We start from the raw sequence: 13872 nt of genomic DNA on the forward strand, positions 1-13872 counted from the left end.
GTTGTTAAAACCTCTTCCCCTGTCTGGCTGAATTGGGGCTTCAGGCTTTTTTTAAAAAAACAACAACAACGTTGAGGTTAACTTGCAAAACTCCTGTCTCATCGCTCAGATCGCAAGTTAGAGTAAGTGCACGTACAATGGGTGAACAACACACACTTGATTGTTCTTTATACATGGGTAGTTCTCAAGTTACATTCAACGCATGCATAGCTGAATGTGTGGTTGAAACCCCACATATGGTCCCTGGTTGCATTTGTAAAGTGAGCGCTCATCTGTTCTTTCTTACGAACAGGTACACATATGTACATGGAAATGTATGTGCATTCACTATAACATGTGAACAGGACTTTAGTAATCAGATTTTACTTACCTACAACTTGTTTGCCCTGGCATGAATGCTGCCGGGAAGCAGGTTTTTACCCCTCTTCCACACAGCATTATGGTGCTTTCTTTTTTCTTTTTTAAAATAAATTTATATTGGTTTTCTCATATAGAAGTAAGGGGAACGGGAGGGAGGGGGGAGATAGGGAATATCCAATATATATCATTGAGGGCCAAGCTACACATGACGAATGACACTTGAACGGCAAGTGGATTGAGTGGAGGGCAAGTGAAAAGGGAGAAATACACTTGCTGTTCAAGTGTCATTCGTCATGTGTAGCTTGGCCCAGAGTCTGCTTGAGTTAGAATTCTACTTCTCTATATCTTTTCATTATAACATTTCAACAAACATTTAACTGATTATTAGTAATACATTACAATAGCGTCTTCATATAGTTACCACATTCAAGTCGCTATATTTGTTTTTTATCCCATCATAAAATGGTGCCCATGGGGCCGCAAAATCTTCTTCTAATTGTCCTTTCACTAGTGAAGTTAATTTGTCCGTTTCTGCATTTTCCATTAGCATTAGGGGGCTTTCGTGTACCTCCTGTCTTTTCTGCAATCTTTGCCAAACCTGCTTTGCTGGCGTGTTTTGAGAAAGAGGGCACCCGAGCTGGGGGGGCTGCCATGTGGTTCTGTCCACATTGGTGCCACTTTCCTTGTCCCAGACCCGGGGGCAGCCCTCCCCCCAACCAGGGGCCTTTTTGAGCTTTTTTTAAAAAATGGGCATTGGTATATCACGATACTGGTATATCAGTATATGTTGATTACAAGGTTTAAAAAAAAAAAACTTGGGAAAATCCCCCAATGGCATTGGAATGGGTAAGGAAGTAACTACTGCAGGGAACTGGGGCAGGGAAACCTGCTATGGGGAAGCCCCACTGTACCTGTGCTTCATCAGCAACCACAGGACAGTAACCTTGTATGGAAAGGGCCAGTCACTCCCAATGCCGTTTTCATAGCCAAGAGTGGACTGGGAAGCAAAAAATGGTCCTGGAGCAAGCCAAGCTGAGCAGCCCCTGTGGTGCTACAAGCCAGAGCTGCAGTGCCAGATGGTTCAGGGAGGCTGATGATAGACGTCAGCTCACCCATTGCATCTTCCGCCAGACTGGCAGCAGTGCAGAGGAAAGTAATAAGTGAGCTGACACCAACGGTCACTGCTGATGAAGGGCCTGAGCCCAGTCATCCCTGAGGAATTGGCAGATTGGGGGGGGGGGGGCTTGGCTGTGCTTGCTTTTTGCCAGAACCAGAAGCATCCCTCTGGGGCAGTGCTGACCAGGAAAATTCCCTGTAACTGTCAGAGCCAAACTACAAGTGACGCCTGACACAGGTTGGACACTTGTCAGCTTCCCTCAAGTTTTGATGGGAAATGTAGGCATCCTGGTCTCGCAGCTTTGCTCTCTGACTGCTGTCCAACCGACTTTTCAACTGTCACTTGTCCAACATTCCGCCAAGCTGCCTACATTCCCCGCCAAAACTTGAGGGAAGCTGACAAGTGTCCAACCTGTGTCAGGCGTCACTTGTAGCTTGGCTCTCAGTCTGCTCCAGCTCTGGGTTGGGAAATTACTGGAGATTTGGGGGGCAGAGCCTGGGGAGGTTGGGGTTTGGGGAGGGGAGGGACCTCAGCTGAGTATCCTGCCATAGAGTCCACCTCCAAAGGCAGCCATTTTCTCCAGGAGAACTGATCCCTGTCGCCTGAAAAGGAGTTGTAATCCTGGGAGATCTCCAGCCATCACCTGGAGGCTGGGAACCCCAGCTCCTGTTCATAGCTCACGTTCACGGTTTCAAAAAGGAGGAGGGTCCTTGCTTTCTGCTGGTCAGTGGATCGTTCCACGCACTATTTCGTGGTCCCAGTTCTTAATCTGAGCAGACCGTAGAACATGGCCATCCCAGTTACATCAGATAAGAAAAGTTTCCAAAACGTAAGGCCGAGGACAATAAGCCGCCGTTAAATGCCATCAAAGTAATATGAAAATGAAGAGAACAAACTCAGCAGCGATCCATCAAAAGAGGAGTCAGTTTCGATATCGCTCATCTATCAGCCGTGCAGAGGCCGCCTCGAATAAGGACTCAAGGAGGGGGGCAACCGACACATAACCCCCCCGTGCTTGTCAAACAATTGCATGCGTTCGGCTGATTAAAGTCATTTGACTTTTAACTTACCAACCAATTAATCAATTAAGCCCTGAAACTACAGCAGAATCTCGACGTAACGTGACACAATTTTCATAATTCTCATTGCAGGCCAGTCTGTTCCTTTTATTCAGACAATTTTAATCTGCAAGCCGTGCTTTGCTCAATGAATATTTGCGGCCCTAATGATAACTCTATACAATCCATCATTTTAATAGTGCTTCAGCCTAGGTGCTGGCAAAGAGAGAGGAGCTAAAACGAATACATTCCCGTTCCAGAGTTTATTTTCTAAAAAGAGAGGTTATGAGGCTCAAGATCTCTTAGAAGTCATTCTTTCTGACTTAAACCCTTTATGTTCAACAGCCGAAGGCTCGCTAGGGGCCAAACTCGACATTTGGGTTTTTAAAGAGTTGCATCCAGGTTTCCCAAACCCAACCCAGGTTCCCTGCAGCCACACAACAGTTGGAAGCAATGCCTTTTAAAATAAAAAAAGAGCCAATTTGTGCTTGGAATGTCACCAGGGGGAGATCAAAAAGAGTCCAGTAGCACCTTTAAGACTAACCAACTTTATTGTAGCATAAGCTTTCAAGAATCACCGTTCTCTTTGTCAGATGCATGGAGGGCAAGAAGAAACTGGTCAGATATATAGGTGGAGAGGGGAGGGCGGAGTAGATGCAAACAGTAGCTTCTGATATGGAGATTAGTTTGCTTCTGTTAAAGAAGTCAGTTACTTCTGATAATAAGATAACCATTCATAGTCTCTATTCAAACTGATCTCCATATCAGAAGCTACTGTTTGCATCTACTCCTCCCTCCCCTCTCCACCTATCTGACCAGTTTCTTCTTGCTCTCCATGCATCTGACGAAGAGAACTGTGATTCTCGAAAGCTTATGCTACAGTAAAGTGGGTTAGTCTTAAAGGTGCTACTGGACTCTTTTTGATTTTGCTACTACAGACTAACACGGCTAACTCCTCTGTATCTATGACCATGGGGAGAAGAAGGGCTCCTGCCTTCCCTCTCCCCCCAGCTTTTTTCCCAAATCAAAATAGCGCCGGGGGAGGGGGCTTTCCTTGTTTTTGCTGCCCCAGGTGCATAAAATAATCCATAAGCTACTATATATCTTGGTACTTATACCAATGTCTGTACCCGTATGTTTCCTCAACTGGGCAAAAAGCATTTTATATTGGGAGAACTTGTGGTTGCCAACCTCCAGACAGGGGAACTGGCCATCTCCTGGAAACAACTGATCTTCAAACAACCAAGATTGGTTCCCCTAGAGAAAATCTCTGAAGGATGGCCTCCTTGGCATTATACCCTGCTAAGGTACCTCCCACCCTCAAATCCCAACCTTCCAGAGCCCATCTCCCCCAAACTCCAAGATTTTCCTAACCCAGAGTTGGCACCCTTTGGGCAACGGTGAGGCTTAGCCCCTGCTACCGTCTCTCTCCAGCCCTTATCCAAATAGTATCCCTGAATGCCTGATAACTGAGGGCCAAGCTACACATGACGAATGACACTTGAACGGCAAGTGGATTGAGTGGAGGGCAAGTGAACAGGGAGAAATACACTTGCTGTTCAAGTGTCATTCGTCATGTGTAGCTTGGCCCTGAGTTTGAGAAAGATACTGGGAGCTCCAGACCTTTGACTCCTAGTTTCTTCTCTGGCCCTAAGATATTGAGCTAAGCCTGCTTGTAGTATCCACAGTACGTGTAAATTGGAGATGGGAGCCTATAATCTGACACAAGCTACCTACATTTTACAATTATTACATAGTTCACATATATATTATTTTATTTAGCCACATAATTTGTTATTACACACAAGTGGGAGATCACCAAACCTTGCCTCATGACATCTCCGGGCCTTGTCCCAGAGATCAGTGACCGTTGATAGTGAAAGAGCCAAACTGTGTCAAAATTCCAAGCGAGAGATCAGTAGAGATCCAGTATAAAAAAGCCCGTTTGCAGAACTGAAAATGTACACAGCATTACTTATAATTGGCATGTGGAATAATAATCCATAAAGTTTCCAGAGGCCAAACACTGGTGGTTGCCTTAGGAAGAGACACACGAGATCTTACAAGTAACAAAGAAATACAGGAGCAATTGTTTTAGTGCAATGGCACAACTCTGCCCATGGATTACTGAGGGCCAAGCTACAAGTGACGGATGACACAGGTTGGACACTTGTCAGCTTCCCTCACGTTTTGATAGGAAATGTAGGCGTCCTGGTCTTGCAGCTTGGCTCTCCGACTGCTGTCCAATGGACTTTTCAACTGTCACTTGTCCAACATTCCTCCAAGCAGCCTACATTTCCCATCAAAACTTGAGGGAAGCTGACACGTGTCCAACCTGTGTCATTCGTCGCTTGTAGTTTGGCCCTGAGAACTGTCCGTGTCTGTCTTTTCCCTTTCTGTAACGTATCTCTCAGAAGACCTTTAGCCCTCTAAAATTCTTTGCCTGCCATTCCCCTTCACCTACTGGTTCTAGCATCCCACCTACCCGTCTAATATCACTTTATGTAAAGATTTTGTTTTCTTTTGAAAAGAGCCATATTTGATTCCATGTTTGGCTCTAGAGCCATGGACTGCAGACATGACCTCACCGAGCCTCACTTTCTGAGTTTGGGGCACTGGAGACCTGGCAATGTTAGAAACCAATCAGTGACAGTAAGTTCTCAGCGAGGAGAGCTTTTTCCTAACCTGCGTCCACTGCAAATTAAACCACAGTGCTACACTAGCTTGCTGGAGGGCCCCTGAACCAGAAGCCATGCAAAAGGATTGGTAGTTCTGCCCTGTGAAAAGACAAAGTCCTTTGCTGATAGTTCTGTTATACTTTACATCTGAGTGCCCCAAATGAGACCACAATTGTCCTGGCCCATCTTGCACCTTTTCCCTCCAGCCTCTAGTATCATTGGAGAGACCCAATGCTGGTTTAGATGGATCATTGGTCGTATGCTGTCTGGCAGCTCTTATGTTCCTGTGCTGCTTGATTCACACTAAGCTGCCCCAGGGGCCTCTTGTTCGGGATGAAAGGTGCTTTATGATGTAGTTACTGCACAAACATATCCCAGCCACTAAAGATCATTTCTTGCAAGAGTTGTGGCTTTAATTCCAACACCCCCCTGGCTCAGTCCCAACTTGCGTTATTGCTTTCTCGCTCCATAAGCAACCTCTATCCTTTCCGACAGATACACCCACACTAAGTGGTGACGGCTGATAGCTAGCTAGTTATGCTGCTGCCCCTGTCCAGAAATGGCTACATTTCAGCTGAGTGCTGAGAGCAAGTCAACCCCAAACAGCTGTTCGGGATACTGAAACTTGGAAGCTGATCCGTAAGGCCCCAGCCTTCAGTTTGTCCCCTGCAGCTACTGGAAATGTGTATGCAGAATTTTGTCTCTTCAACAGTCGGCCCCAAGAATAGAGGTCAATGGAATCCTGCAGTTCATTTTTTTTTTTATCTGTTCTATCAGGCTTGGCAAAATCTTTGTCTTTTTTCCTGAGGTTTCCTAAATAATGCTACTATAGGCAGCTGTGGGGGTGGAGGGTGGGTTAGTTCCAAAGTAAAGCTCATCCCTTCTGCAAGCTAGTTTTATATTTATTTCCCCCCTGTAATTATGGTGATGAAAGGTTCACATCACCGAACATAGGAGGCTGTCTCATACCAAGTTTGGCCATTGGACCACTCCCATCTAGTTTAGTCCTGACCAGGGGTCATTACATAGAAAAATAGCAGCAGGAACTCATTAGCATAACTCATTTGTATATGCCACACCCCTTGACATCACCAGAAGGGTGTCATTAGCATAACTTATTTGTATATGCCCCACCCCATGACATCACCTATCCTGGCTGTTTTGGACCCAATCCTGGCCATTCAGGGCCAAAATTGGGCCCAAAATGGCAAAAAGGGGCTGAAAATGGCCAAAAAGGGGCCCCAAATGGTCAGTATTCAGCCGCTGCTGATCGGGAAAGTGATCCACCACCCATCAGAGGCACAATCCTGGCTGTTTCAGGACCAATCCTGGCTGTTTGGGGTATGATCCTAGCAGTTTTGGGGCCGAATTGGGCTGTTTCGGCCCCGATCCAGGCCGAAATGGGCCCAAAATGGCCCAAAATCAGGTGGGCAGGGCCACCTGTCATGTGACCTTTTTGGAGAATTACCAGAACTGCGTTCCTGCACGTTCCCCCTCAAAATGAGCCCTGGTCCTGGCTAATCCAGGTGTTCCTCCATCTTGTGGTTGCACTTTGGAATTTTGAGGAAGCGTCGTCGTGGGCACCACCACAAAATGGCTGTCACTGAATAGGGACTCTTAAGACAAAAATGACTGCTAGAGGGGTAGGAACTCTCACAACATGTTACAAGGTTTCATAAAATGTTAGGACATTCCAACTAAGCATTAGGCTGGGTTGCCAAGTCTGGGTTGGGGAATTCCTGGAGATTTGGGAGGTGGGACCTGGAGAGAGTCTTGAAGAGGAGTTTGAAGAGGGCAGAGTTTGGGGAGGGAGCGGTCCCCAGAAAGACAGGATGTCATAGAATCCACCCTCCAAAGCAACTGTTTTCTCCAGGGGAATTGATCTCTATGGCCTGGAGTTCAGTTGTAATTCTGGGAGATCAGCCACCATCTTGGAGGCTGGCAACCCTATGCAGCCCAATGCCCCTGCTTACTGGAGCAGCAGGAGGAAACTGTATGCCCCGCCCCCAACATTACAATTTCACTTCCAGCAAGAACTGGAAATGATGTCAATGCATTGGGACAATGTTTCTGTATTTGCCCAAAAATCTACTGTAAAAGCATAGAGTTTCCGTGCATGCTAGTGCCCTGCCTAATCACTGGAAGTGATGTCACAATTCTGGAGAAAGCCAAACAGATAGGTCCCTGATCCCAAAACTCTCCCTCCAGGGCCAGCCCCGGCAAGTCTACCTAGCATCTTCCTTCAATGGAGACTGAGGGCCAAGCTACAAGTGACGAATGACACTTGAACAGCAAGTGGATCGAGTGGCGCACAAGTGGAGGGCAAGTGAACAGGGAAGAATACACTTGCCATTCAAGTGTCATTTGTCACTTGTAGCTTAGCCCTGATTCTTCCAAGTGTGCGCTCCCTGGAGATGCTACCTGCATTTCCGAGTCCAAGATGCACATCTTAGGTCTGACCAAAGCACACTTACCTGTCATGTGCCAAGCTTCTGCTTTGCTAGTCACTCAGCTGGTAAGGAATGAGCCTAAATTGCTTGGGTCCCCCCCCCCGCCCAGTTCCGTTCAAGACATCTTTTATTTTATCTCCTGGACTCAAGTCATCATCACCAGGGAGCATATAACAACAACAGCATTCAATTTATATGCCACCCTTCAGGACAACTTAACTCAGAGCCATTTACAAAGTGTGTTATTATTATCCCCACAACAATCACCCTGTGAGGTGGGTGGGGATGAGAGAGCTCTGGAAGAGCTGTGACTGACCAAGGTCACCCAGCTGACTACAAGTGGAGGAGTGGGGAATCAAACCCGGTTCTCCAGATTAGAGTTCCACCTCTCTTAACCACTACACTAAACTGGCTCTCATCAGTTCAGAGGGTCCCATGGTACTCCTGGGCACCATATTGGGGAATCTCTGGTGTAATCAAACGAACAATGGATTTCCAGAATCTGTGTACAGGCAGGTGCCTTCTGAGAGCCAAACTACAAGTGATGCCCGATACTAGTTGGACACTTGTCAGCTTCCCTCAAGTTTTGATAGGAAATGTAGGCAGCTTGGAGGAATGTTGGACAAGTGACAGTTGAAAAGTCCGTTGGACAGCAGTCGGAGAGCCGAGCTGCAAGACCAGCATGCCTACATTTCCCATCAAAACTTGAAGGAAGCCGACAAGTGTCCAACTAGTATCCTAAACTACATCACTTGTAGTATGGTTCTCAATTACTTCCTGCTCCAGTGAAGTGAAGGAAAGCCAGGACTGGCTCTTTGATTTGGGGAAGAGGCAAATGGGCTGCACAATACTTATTGATGTATGCTTGGAAATTGCTGTACTAGACAACACTGGCTTTGGTTAACCAGTATATGGCAGTTTCATGTGATGTGTATGGCCATAAGACACGATACTTTAAGCCATCGTGGCTAGATGGCTCAGAGTTTACTAGACTTGGTTAAGACTCACTCCCATTTTTCTGCCTTGGCCAGTGTAAGTACAGTGTTTAGAACGCAAGAAGAAAATTGGAGACTGCAGGATCAAATCCTCTCTCAGGGCCAAGCTACAAGTGACGAACGACACTTGAACGGCAAGTGTATTTCTCCCTGTTCACTTGCCCTCCATTCAATCCACTTGCCGTTCAAGCGTCATTCGTCACTTGTAGCCTGGCCCTCAGCCAGGGAAGTCCCTGGGTCTTATTGGACCAGTCACTTTCTCTGAAACTAATCGACTTTATAGGATTATTGTAAGGATAACCATGTAGGTTGCCTTAAGCTCCTCATAGGAAGTGGAGGCTAATATGTTAGAGATGGCCTAACCAGCCCTGACATCTTACACCCCTCCAACATTTTGTTACTACCTTGTTACATTCAGCCTCAACTCAGTGGTTTTTAAGCTAGGGTGAAGCACCACGCTTCACAGTCTGCTACGGAGAGGCCATTTCTTCTGCTGACTTTTGGAAGGACCAGTGGCATAGAGAGCAAGACTGCCAGGTCTCTTGCCTCTGTTTTCAAGCCTGTTGAGAAGAACAGCCAGACAGCAAGACGAGGCGACTCAGGGCCAAGCTACAAGTGACAAATGACACTTGAATGGCAAGTGTATTTCTCCCCGTTCACTTGCCCTCCACTCAATCCACTTGCCGTTCAAGTGTCATTCGTCAGTTGTAGCTTGGCCCTCAGCAGCAGTAAAGAGAATTTTTCCATAGCTCTGATCCTTGATTTGTTCTTCATATGCTCTCACTTACATGGCTGGAGCAAGGAATTTCCCACACCTACTCGAATTTTCCACCACCAGGAACAGGAGAGAAAATGGCCTTCATATAGTGATGTTTTGGGAATTCCCCTATTTCTATGATAATGTCCATAGAGACAGCCTAGAGCATCAACCGAAAACAATATCACATTCTCCCCAAACCTTGCCCTCCTCTCGCACCGCCTCCATTTGCCATGGCAGTGTTGGGTACCCTTCTTCAATACAGTACACCTTCTAGCACACAGCTTGTGTTTCCCATCCCCAGTTCTTTTGATCCGTTGCTCATGGCCCTGGCCTTGACAGTGGTGAGGTCATCCCTCTGGCTCCTCCTCTTCCTGTCAAGTAGGGTTACCAGCTCCAGGTTGAGAAATTTTTGGATGTTTGAGGAGTGGAGCCTGGAAAGGGTGCAGTTTAGGAGGAGGAGGGATCTCAGCAGGGTATAATGCCATAGAGTCCGTTCCCCAAAGCAGCCATTTTCTCCCGGAGAACTTATCTCTGTGGCCTGAAGATCCATTGAATTTCCAGGAGATCTTCAGCTTGGTTGGCAAGCCTACGCGTCATGTCACTCTGACGTCACGTCACTTCCGGTCACATGGTTGCAATCAGTGGGTTTCCATGCTGCCCTATCAAAACTGAAGATGTCTGGCTTAACCTCCCTTCCTCCTTACAACAGAATTGTTGTAAGAAAAAAATGGCGGAGGAGAGAACCATATATATTGCTGGGAGCTCTCTGGAATTAGGGTGGGATAAAACCATAATAGCTAGCTGCTACCTTGGCCACTGTTACCATGTAGTCTGCTGGCTGCTGTATATATACACACACACACACAACCACACCTCCATGCACATCTCACCCTTTCTTCTCTGCCCAACTCTCCGCTTCTGTCTGGCTCTCTTTTTACTGTGTACTTCAGGCAATAATGATACTGTGTGAAAGCACTAACAGAACAGAATCTAATTAAAACAGCAACAAAGCCAAACATCTGGGCTCGGGAAATAAAGCTTTCGTGGTGGGAAGCAAGGAGATAAATTTCACGTGACACGTTCGCTATGGTACAGGAGCAGATGAGGAGGAGAGAGAAAAGGAGAGGGAGGGAGAAGCCATTTGGGAGAACCTCCTCTCTGTTTATCATTTGGTGGGGCTTTGAACGGGTATACCTTGCCTGTCCCAGTTCAATGGGCATACTGGGGGGGGGGCAGCAGCATCCTCCAATGCCTTCCATGTGTAGTTAATTTGCTGCACGGTTATGTTTGTTGTTAGTAATGAGTCAGAGAAACTTTGATTTAATGCTGATCTCTTGATCCTGTGGAAGACGCTCTAGTTTGGGAAAGGGTGGGGGGGCGCATTTCAAATTGCCTAGCAAAAGATGAGGAAGGTTATGCAAAAAATTACACATGGAATCTCTTCTCTGGATCATCTCTAAAGGCAGAAGATAAGAGGGGTGAAGAGGTGGGAGACACTGGCCCACCTCCTTGTTTATAGAAACTTTCCTCCGGTTTATCGGGGGGAAACCTACTCCTCTAAAGTAATGCGCCACCTGCCCCCAAACAGAAGGTATCATCCATAGAATGGAATGAATTAATATCACAAAATATTTATTTCCGTAAAAAAAACAGTATACTTTCAGCAAGATCTCCAGTGTTGCTCAGCTGAGTGGTGGGAGAAAGACAGGGAGAATGGGAGGTGGTCATCAGTATAAATGCCACTTCCAGCATGACCAGAAGTTACATCATTGCATCTCTATAGCATTCTGCCAAAACTCTATGGTTAAAGTTTTGCTCTAATGCTAGAGTGTTGCTGGCAATGTAATGATGTCATTTCCAGTCACATCAGAAGTGATGTCATCACACCCAGCAACAGTAGGTCATCCGTGGTGAAGAGTCCATCCCCCCTGCCATAGTAAGTCCCCTGTTGGTTGCCAACCACCACCACCACCACCCCATCTTTGTAGTCTGGAGATCAAACAAAGAAGAAAAACCTCCAACTCCTGGACAGGGTGGGTCCCTCTTCTTAAAAGCTGGGAGGGGGGAGCAGGGGGCATGACAGGTGCCTAGTAGAGATGCCAGGTCCAGTTTGGGAAATTCCTGGAGATTTGCGGGGGTGGAGCCTGGAGAGGGAAGGGTTTGGGGGAGGGGCCTCAGTGGAGAATAATGCCATAGAGTTCACCCATCATAGCAGCCATTTTCTCCAGGGGAACTGATCTCTGTTGCCTGGAGATCAGTTGTAATTCTGGGAGATCTCCAAGTACTACCTGGAGGCTGGCAAACATAGGGCCAAGCTACACATGACGAATGACACTTGAACGGCAAGTGGATTGAGTGGAGGGCAAGTGAACAGGGAGAAATACACTTGCTGTTCAAGTGTCATTCGTCATGTGTAGCTTGGCCCATAGTGTGTGCATGCTAAGCAAGTGCACCCTTGCTCCCTTGCAATTACATCATTTCCAGCATAACAGGCATTTTCACTAAATTTTGGCCTGATTTTTGGGCATTGGGGGGTGGGGGAATCCTGGTCTGAGTCGTCACTTCTGAGTCGTGCCAGAAATGAAATATTCACTGGCGGGTGGGGGAGTGAGTGCGTGCCTATTTTGCTCATGTGCCTACTGGCCCACCTTCCCCCTTTCCTGATCCTTCCCCCTCCCTGCTGGCTGGCTGAGTGGTGGTACAGAGTGGCAGCTGGGGGCAGGGGATCCCCCACCCCAGCAGGGGGCTGCCAAGCCTGTGCTCCTATGAGGTGGGGGAAAGCCAGGACTGGCTCTTTGCTTTGAGAGATTCTTTGTCAAAGATGCAAAAGGGCACCAAGAAACTGACTGTTGGGTGCCATGATACCCATGGGTGCCACGCTGGAGATTACTGACCTAGATGGTCAATGCTGAAAGGGATCTGGATGTACTTGCTCTCTGCTATACTTGCACTGTGATTTGTGCATAAGTTCTAGTAATGCAGCCGATGTTCACAAATGACGGACTTGACACACTAATTTACCCAGAACATGACTCAACAGTATTTCGAGGCAAAAACATATCCTCAAAGAGTTTTCTGCTCCTCGTTTATATTAAAAAATATCACATCACAACCCAGGCTCCCTGCTTTTCTGCCTGCACAGTCTGCAATTTTCAGAGTAGGTGTTCAAAAGGGTAGTTGATTCTCTCGGTGTGCGTTCGTGGACTGCTGAATCCAGCTTGAACTTTTAAAAATGGGTATGTAATTTACTGAATAATACCCTGGCTCCCGCGTCATGGCTGGAGAAATCAATGCAGCCAGGAATTTCATATGTGTCCCATGTATCATGCAAATGTGACCTTTAAAAAAAACAAACAAATTACAACTCCAGCCATTTGGGGCGGAGGGAGGTCTGACCATTTGGGGGGGGGGGGGACGTTGCCTCCTGAAAAACTTGTTTGGAGAAAATCAGGCCCCAGGCAGACAGCTCCTCAGCATACCGTAAATGTCTGGACATGGTGTAAATGAGAAACCACTGCAGAAAGCCCCATAACTGGCTGCCACCCACCTCACTTCTGAAGATAGGGGCACACAAAGAAAGGTGTCAGTAAAAGACTGCTAGCTTACATCCTAAGCGACATGAGCAGAGTCGTGCTAGGGAGAGATGTGCCCCGCACCCCATTCCCATTACTATAGCTTTGTATTACTCCCTCCCCACCCCGAACTGTGCTGCTGCACAGACCAGATCAACAGTATGGAAAGCTAATTGGGAATCTGCGTCAGGAGAGGGGGTGTGTATGTGTGTGGGTGTGTGTGTTATGTGCCAGCAAGTCACCTCTGACCTATGGCGACCCTATGAAGGAAAGACCTCCAAAACATCCTATCATTAACAGACTTGCTCGGATCCTGCAAACTGGAGGACGTGGCTTCTTTGATTGAGTCCAGCCACCTCGTTTTATGTCTTCTTCCTCTTTTCCTGCTGCCTTCCACTTTTCCTAGCATTATTGACTTTTCCAGAGAATCTTGTCTTCTCGTGATGTGGCCAAAGTACGATAGCCTCAGTTTTGTCATTTTAGCTTCTAGGGAGAATTCAGGCTTGATCTGACCTGGTACCCACTTCTTTGTCTTTTTGGCTGTCCATGGTATCCGCAAAACTCTCCTCCAGTACCACATTTCAAATGAATCAATTTTCAATCAGGAGAGGGGAATCAGTAAAAAATCTCCTTCCCCTCCTGTGCAGATGAAAGAGCCATTCCATCAGATGGCAAGGCACCTTAGGATCCAAGGCCAAATTGTACAGGACTAGGCAGCCTTTTAAGTTCCCTGCTTCCTGGCTGCTGAGGACTTGAAATGTGTTGAGCTGCTCTTGAATTTTGTCCAGAAACCGCTAGATTGGGCAACTGCTGACAGGTAGGGATACTAGGGGAGATATGAACTGGAGAATTCGTACCTGTCAGCAGTCTATCTGCCCCAAC

Source organism: Eublepharis macularius, chromosome 19, assembly GCF_028583425.1.
Source record: "Eublepharis macularius isolate TG4126 chromosome 19, MPM_Emac_v1.0, whole genome shotgun sequence".
NCBI lineage: Eukaryota > Metazoa > Chordata > Lepidosauria > Squamata > Eublepharidae > Eublepharis > Eublepharis macularius.